The sequence below is a fragment of the Coregonus lavaretus genome (genome assembly GCF_964263955.1).
Source record: "Coregonus lavaretus genome assembly, chromosome: 3".
In the NCBI taxonomy this organism is placed as follows: domain Eukaryota; kingdom Metazoa; phylum Chordata; class Actinopteri; order Salmoniformes; family Salmonidae; genus Coregonus; species Coregonus lavaretus.
This window is the reverse complement of record NC_139990.1, coordinates 3,573,880-3,582,811: the sequence shown is the minus strand read 5'-3', so window position 1 is coordinate 3,582,811 and position 8,932 is coordinate 3,573,880.

Below are 8,932 nucleotides of genomic sequence, written 5' to 3'. Positions count from 1 at the left end.
CTGTTACTGAAACACTCTGGGCCCTAGTTGTAGACTGTAACTGAAACACTCTGGGCCCTAGTTGTAGACTGTTACTGAAACACTCTGGGCCCTAGTTGTAGACTGTAACTGAAACACTCTGGGCCCTAGTTGTAGACTGTTACTGAAACACTCTGGGCCCTAGTTGTAGACTGTTACTGAAACAGTCTGGGCCCTAGTTGTAGACTGTTACTGAAACACTCTGGGCCCTAGTTGTAGAAGGTAACTGAAACACTCTGGGCCCTAGTTGTAAACTGTTACAGAAACACTCTGGGCCCTAGTTGTAGACTGTAACTGAAACACTCTGGGCCCTAGTTGTAGACTGTAACTGAAACACTCTGGGCCCTAGTTGTAGACTGTAACTGAAACACTCTGGGCCCTAGTTGTAGACTGTTACTGAAACACTCTGGGCCCTAGTTGTAGACTGTAACTGAAACACTCTTGGCCCTAGTTGTAGACTGTTTGTGAAACACTCTGGTCCCTAGTTGTAGACTGTAACTGAAACACTCTGGGCCCTAGATGTAGACTGTTACTGAAACACTCTGGGCCCTAGTTGTAGACTGTTACTGAATCATTCTGGGCCCTAGTTGTAGACTGTTACTGAAACAGTCTGGGCCCTAGTTGTAGACTGTTACTGAAACACTCTGGGCCCTAGTTGTAGACTGTAACTGAAACACTCTGGGCCCTAGTTGTAAACTGTTACTGAAACACTCTGGGCCCTAGTTATAAACTGTTACTGAAACACTCTGGGCCCTAGTTGTAGACTGTAACAGAAACACTCTGGGCCCTAGTTGTAGACTGTTACTGAAACACTCTTGGCCCTAGTTGTAGACTGTAACTGAAACACTCTTGGGCCTAGTTGTAGACTGTAACTGAAACACTCTGGGCCCTAGTTGTAGACTGTAACTGAAACACTCTGGGCCCTAGTTGTAAACTGTTACTGAAACACTCTGGGCCCTAGTTGTAGACTGTAACTGAAACACTCTGGGCCCTAGTTGTAAACTGTTACTGAAACACTCTGGGCCCTAGTTGTAGACTGTAACTGAAACACTCTGGGCCCTAGTTGTAGACTGTAACTGAAACACTCTGGGCCCTAGTTGTAGACTGTTACTGAAACACTCTGGGCCCTAGTTGTAGACTGTAACTGAAACACACTGGCCCTAGTTGTAAACTGTTACTGAAACACTCTGGGCCCTAGTTGTAGACTGTAACTGAAACACTCTGGGCCCTAGTTGTAGACTGTAACTGAAACACTCTGGGCCCTAGTTGTAGACTGTTACTGAAACACTCTGGGCCCTAGTTGTAGACTGTAACTGAAACACACTGGCCCTAGTTGTAAACTGTTACTGAAACACTCTGGGCCCTAGTTGTAGACTGTTACTGAAACACTCTGGGCCCTAGTTGTAGACTGTAACTGAAACACACTGGCCCTAGTTGTAAACTGTTACTGAAACACTCTGGGCCCTAGTTGTAGACTGTAACTGAAACACTCTGGGCCTAGTTGTAAACTGTTACTGAAACACTCTGGGCCCTAGTTGTAGACTGTAACTGAAACACTCTGGGCCCTAGTTGTAGACTGTAACTGAAACACTCTGGGCCCTAGTTGTAGACTGTAACTGAAACACTCTGGGCCCTAGTTGTAGACTGTAACAGAAACACTCTGGGCCCTAGTTGTAGACTGTTACTGAAACACTCTTGGATCTAGTTGTAGACTGTAACTGAAACACTCTGGGCCCTAGTTGTAGACTGTTACTGAAACACTCTGGGCCCTAGTTGTAAACTGTTACTGAAACACTCTGGGCCCTAGTTGTAGACTGTAACTGAAACACTCTGGGCCCTAGTTGTAGACTGTTACTGAAACACTCTGGGCCCTAGTTGTAGACTGTAACTGAAACACTATGTGCCCTAGTTGTAGACTGTTACTGAAACACTCTGGGCCCTAGTTGTAGACTGTAACTGAAACACTCTGGGCCCTAGTTGTAAACTGTTACTGAAACACTCTGGGCCCTAGTTGTAGACTGTAACTGAAACACTCTGGGCCCTAGTTGTAGACTGTTACTGAAACACTCTGGGCCCTAGTTGTAGACTGTTACTGAAACACTCTGGGCCCTAGTTGTAGACTGTTACTGAAACAGTCTGGGCCCTAGTTGTAGACTGTTACTGAAACACTCTGGGCCCTAGTTGTAGAAGGTAACTGAAACACTCTGGGCCCTAGTTGTAAACTGTTACAGAAACACTCTGGGCCCTAGTTGTAGACTGTAACTGAAACACTCTGGGCCCTAGTTGTAGACTGTAACTGAAACACTCTGGGCCCTAGTTGTAGACTGTAACTGAAACACTCTGGGCCCTAGTTGTAGACTGTTACTGAAACACTCTGGGCCCTAGTTGTAGACTGTAACTGAAACACTATGTGCCCTAGTTGTAGACTGTTTGTGAAACACTCTGGTCCCTAGTTGTAGACTGTAACTGAAACACTCTGGGCCCTAGATGTAGACTGTTACTGAAACACTCTGGGCCCTAGTTGTAGACTGTTACTGAATCATTCTGGGCCCTAGTTGTAGACTGTTACTGAAACAGTCTGGGCCCTAGTTGTAGACTGTTACTGAAACACTCTGGGCCCTATTTGTAGACTGTAACTGAAACACTCTGGGCCCTAGTTGTAAACTGTTACTGAAACACCCTGGGCCCTAGTTATAAACTGTTACTGAAACACTCTGGGCCCTAGTTGTAGACTGTAACAGAAACACTCTGGGCCCTAGTTGTAGACTGTTACTGAAACACTCTTGGCCCTAGTTGTAGACTGTAACTGAAACACTCTGGGCCCTAGTTGTAGACTGTTACTGAAACACTCTGGGCCCTAGTTGTAGACTGTAACTGAAACACTCTGGGCCCTAGTTGTAGACTGTTACTGAAACACTCTGGGCCCTAGTTGTAGATTGTAACTGAAACACTCTGGGCCCTAGTTGTAGACTGTTTGTGAAACACTCTGGGCCCTAGTTGTAGACTGTTCTTGTTGGTCAGATCATAAGGTCAGGAAAATCCTGGCAGGTCACCCGTGATACAAGTCAGTATTAGTATGTCTACTACTTGGTTGATGTCATTGGAAACACTCATCTTCCTCTATCTTTTTTACTACGAATCATAGATTCAATTTTCACACATGTTGATGTTGGGGTGGTGCTGAAGTTGAATAATTTAGAAACTTCCCTTTAAGAATGCCTAACCTTAAGAATTTGTAGTTAGTGCAGAGAATTAACCAAACACTTTGACATTTTACGTTTGGAACAACTTTGAAATTTGACGTTTGAGAAACATGGATGAACGTCTAATTCTGACGGGAGACTGTGAGAGGTTAGTGGGAAAATCTCCTGGTTGTAACACCAGATAGACCCACAGACAGCGGTTTAGCACAGATAAATCTATTATTCCAAAACCAGCTATACTTTTTCCTTCTATAAGGGCAGTAGCATGATACACATGGACTCAGGGCGCTCCATCCGTACTAGATACACGTAGTCACCTATACATTTTCACCCCGCATTCTGTTCACATATGATGAACACTCATGCCATCAAAGCCAAACACTCCGACCAGTCTCTCCCCTGGAATCCAGCCTCTCAAGGTTTCACGTTCCTTCTGAGAGCATTAATGTTCAGGTGATGGAAATTCTGTAGCTACTGGATCAAAGCCCGCCGTCAAACACAAGCACGAAGATTTACTTCCTGGTCATCAGTTTCAACAATTAAGGCTCCAAGATAAACCAGGGTATTTTTAAGTACAGTAGAAAGTGTAATTTCAAGCTCCTGCAGGAGCCAAGAGAAATAGGATGTGTGGAGAGCAATAGTGAAAGTAGAGTAATGTGACGCAGGGGCGCAACTTTCACTTGGGACGGGGGGGGACGGGGGGGGACGGGGGGGGGGGGGGGGGGAGCATGTCCCCCCCAGTTTTATCATTGGAATGTGATACAAAACGAGGCAACTGTGTTCTTTAGGACCATGCGGATGTCTCCGAGCGGTCGGGTAGGCTGTTTGGAGTGTTTATCCGACTGGATAAACAATGAAATAAAAATAATAATAATGTTGCGGCTCTACTTCCTTGTCCATGGTTGCGTCTCAAATTGCACCCTATTCCCTATATAGGGCACTACTTTTGACCAGGGTCCATAAAATGTATATAGTATGTATAAACTGGAAGTAGAAGCCTAAGTGTTGTTCATTAGTTTACTCCAATTAGGGGAGGGGTGGTAGGGTTAGTGGAAAATAATAAAGGAAAATATATTTTTAAAATATATGTGTGTGTGTATATATATATATATATATATATATATATATATACACACACACACACACAGTGGGGAGAACAAGTATTTGATACACTGCCGATTTTGCAGGTTTTCCTACTTACAAAGCATGTAGAGGTCTGTCATTTTTATCATAGGTACACTTCAACTGTGAGAGACGAAATCTAAAACAAATATCCAGAAAATCACATTGTATGATTTTTAAGTAATTAATTTGCATTTTATTGCATGACATAAGTATTTGATACATCAGAAAAGCAGAACTTAATATTTGGTACAGAAACCTTTGTTTGCAATTACAGAGATCATACGTTTCCTGTAGGTCTTGACCAGGTTTGCACACACTGCAGCAGGGATTTTGGCCCACTCCTCCATACAGACCTTCTCCAGATCCTTCAGGTTTCGGGGCTGTCGCTGGGCAATACGGACTTTCAGCTCCTTCCAAAGATTTTCTATTGGGTTCAGGTCTGGAGACTGGCTAGGCCACTCCAGGACCTTGAGATGCTTCTTACGGAGCCACTCCTTAGTTGCCCTGGCTGTGTGTTTCAGGTCGTTGTCATGCTGGAAGACCCAGCCACGACCCATCTTCAATGCTCTTACTGAAGGAAGGAGGTTGTTGGCCAAGATCTCGCGATACATGGCCCCATCCATCCTCCCCTCAATACGGTGCAGTCGTCCTGTCCCCTTTGCAGAAAAGCATCCCCAAAGAATGATGTTTCCACCTCCATGCTTCACGGTTGGGATGGTGTTCTTGGGTTGTACTCATCCTTCTTCTTCCTCCAAACACGGCGAGTGGAGTTTAGACCAAAAAGCTCTATTTTTGTCTCATCAGACCACATGACCTTCTCCCATTCCTCCTCTGGATCATCCAGATGGTCATTGGCAAACTTCAGACGGGCCTGGACATGCGCTGGTTGAGCAGGGGGACCTTGCGTGCGCTGCAGGATTTTAATCCATGACGGCGTAGTGTGTTACTAATGGTTTTCTTTGAGACTGTGGTCCCAGCTCTCTTCAGGTCATTGACCAGGTCCTGCCGTGTAGTTCTGGGCTGATCCCTCACCTTCCTCATGATCATTGATGCCCCACGAGGTGAGATCTTGCATGGAGCCCCAGACCGAGGGTGATTGACCGTCATCTTGAACTTCTTCCATTTTCTAATAATTGCGCCAACAGTTGTTGCCTTCTCACCAAGCTGCTTGCCTATTGTCCTGTAGCCCATCCCAGCCTTGTGCAGGTCTACAATTTTATCCCTGATGTCCTTACACAGCTCTCTGGTCTTGGCCATTGTGGAGAGGTTTGAGTCTGTTTGATTGAGTGTGTGGACAGGTGTCTTTTATACAGGTAACAAGTTCAAACAGGTGCAGTCAATACAGGTAATGAGTGGAGAACAGGAGGGCTTCTTAAAGAAAAACTAACAGGTCTGTGAGAGCCGGAATTCTTACTGGTTGGTAGGTGATCAAATAATTATGTCATGCAATAAAATGCAAATTAATTACTTTAAAATGATACAATGTGATTTTCTGGATTTTTGTTTTAGATTCCGTATCTCATAGTTCAAGTGTACCTATGATAAAAATTACAGACCTCTACATGCTTTGTAAGTAGGAAAACCTGCAAAATCGGCAGTGTATCAAATACTTGTTCTCCCCACTGTGTATATGTGTATATATATATATATGTGTATATATATGTGTATATATATGTGTATATATATATATATATATATATATATATATATATATATATATATATATATATACACTACCGTTCAAAAGTTTGGGGTCACTTAGAAATGTCCTTGTTTTCGAAAGAAAAGCAATTTTTTTATCCATTAAAATAACATCAAATTGATCAGAAATACAGTGTAGACATTGTTAATGTTGTAAATGGCTATTGTAGCTGGAAACAGCTGATTTTTAATGGAATATCTACATAGGCGTACAGAGGCCCATTATCAGCAACCATCAGTCCTGTGTTCCAATGGCACATTGTGTTTGCTAATCCAAGTTTATCATTTTAAAAGGCTAATTGATCATTAGAAAACCCTTTTGCAATTATGTTAGCACAGCTGAAAACTTTTGTGCTGATTTAAAAAGCAATAAAACTGGCCTCCTTGAGACTAGTTGAGTATCTGGAGCATCAGCAATTGTTGCCGCTCTACTTCCTTGTCCACGGTTGCGTCTCAAATGGCACCCTATTTCGTATATAGTGCACTACTTATGACCAGGGCCTCCATAGCGCTAGGGAATAAGGTGCCATTTGGGACGAACCCTACCTCCTACGCTCTTGCGGATGAGACCCTAGTAGGATTGAGGTGTTCAGAGTCCTCTGGTACTCATGTAAAGCCCAGGTGGAAATATCAATGTTTTCACAATGATAGGGGCCATATTTACTTTAGAGAGGAAGCGCAGCACTGTATTATCTATTATAGACCTCTGAGGTAGATTCCATGAACCTGGAGAACGTGCTGATATTATTCAAATGAATTTCCTTCATACAGTATATCTCAGGTGGAATGTTTATTTTTTTTCAAGCTTGCAGCTGGGGGCAATATTTGCAGTGCCTTCAGAAAGTATTCACACCCCTTGACAACATTTTGTTGTTCTACAGCCTGAATGTAAAATTGTTTACATTTTGATTGTGTCACTGGCTTACACACAATACCCCATAATGTCAAATTTTGTTGGAATTATGTTTTTTGAAACTTGACTATCTCATCTCTGTACCCCACACATACAATTATCTGTAAGGTCCATCAGTCGAGCAGTGAATTTCAAACACAGATTCAACCACAAAGACCAGGGAGGTTTTCCAATACCTTGCAAGAAGGGCACCTTTTGGTAGATGGGTAAACATTTTAATAGAGCAGACTATTGAATATCCCTTTGAGCATGGTGAAGTTATTAATTACACTTTGGATGGTGTTTAAATATACCCAGTCACTTCAAAGATACAGGCGTCCTTCCTAACTCAGTTGCTGAAGAGGAAGGAAAACGCTCAGAGATTTCACCATGAGGCCAATGGTGACATTAAAACAGTTCGAGTTTAATGGCTGTGATAGGAGAAAACTGAGGATGGATCAACATTGTAGTTACTCCACAATACTAACCTAATTGACAGAGTGAAAAGAAGGACGGACACTTGTACAGAATAAAAATATTTCAAAACATGCATACTGTTTGCAATAAGGCACTAAAGTAAAACTGCAAAAAATGTGGCAAAGAAATTAACTTCATGTCCAGAATACAAAGCATTATGTTTGGGGCAAATCCAACACAACACATCACGAAGTACCACTTTTCATATTTTCAAGCACGGTGGTGGCTGCGTCATGTTATGGGTATGCTAGTCATCGGCAAGGACTAGTGATGGCAAGGATAAAAAGAAACGGAATAGAGCTAAGCACAGGCAAAATCCTAGAGGAAAACCTGGTTCAGTCTGCTTTCCAACAGACACTGGGAGACACAGTCACCTTTCAACAGGACAATAACCTCAAACACAAGGCCAAATATACACTGGAGTTGCTTACCAAGACACCATTGAATGTTCCTGAGTGGCCTAGTTACAATAATGTGCAAATATTGTGAAATCTAGGTGTGCAAAGCTCTTAGAGACTTACCCAGAAAGACTCACAGCTGTAATCACTGCCAAAGGTGATTCTAACATGTATTGACTTAGGGGGTTGAATACTTCTCTAATCAATATATATTAGTGTATTGACTCAGGGGCTTGAATACTTCTCTAATCAACATATATTAGTGTTTTGACTCAGGGGCTTGAATACTTCTCTAATCAACATATATTAGTGTATTGATTCAGGGGCTTGAATACTTCTCTAATCAACATATATTAGTGTATTGACTCAGGGGCTTGAATACTTCTCTAATCAACATATATTAGTGTATTGATTCAGGGGCTTGAATACTTCTCTAATCAACATATATTAGTGTATTGACTCAGGGGCTTGAATACTTCTCTAATCAACATATATTAGTGTTTTGACTCAGGGGCTTGAATACTTCTCTAATCAACATATATTAGTGTATTGACTCAGGGGCTTGAATACTTCTCTAATCAACATATATTAGTGTATTGACTCAGGGGCTTGAATACTTCTCTAATCAACATATATTAGTGTTTTGACTCAGGGGCTTGAATACTTCTCTAATCAACATATATTAGTGTTTTGACTCAGGGGCTTGAATACTTCTCTAATCAACATATATTAGTGTATTGACTCAGGGGCTTGAATACTTCTCTAATCAACATATATTAGTGTATTGACTCAGGGGCTTGAATACTTCTCTAATCAACATATATTAGTGTTTTGACTCAGGGGCTTGAATACTTCTCTAATCAACATATATTAGTGTATTGACTCAGGGGCTTGAATACTTCTCTAATCAACATATATTAGTGTATTGACTCAGGGGCTTGAATACTTCTCTAATCAACATATATTAGTGTTTTGACTCAGGGGCTTGAATACTTCTCTAATCAACATATATTAGTGTATTGACTCAGGGGCTTGAATACTTCTCTAATCAACATATATTAGTGTATTGACTCAGGGGCTTGAATACTTCTCTAATCAACATATATTAGTGTTTTGAC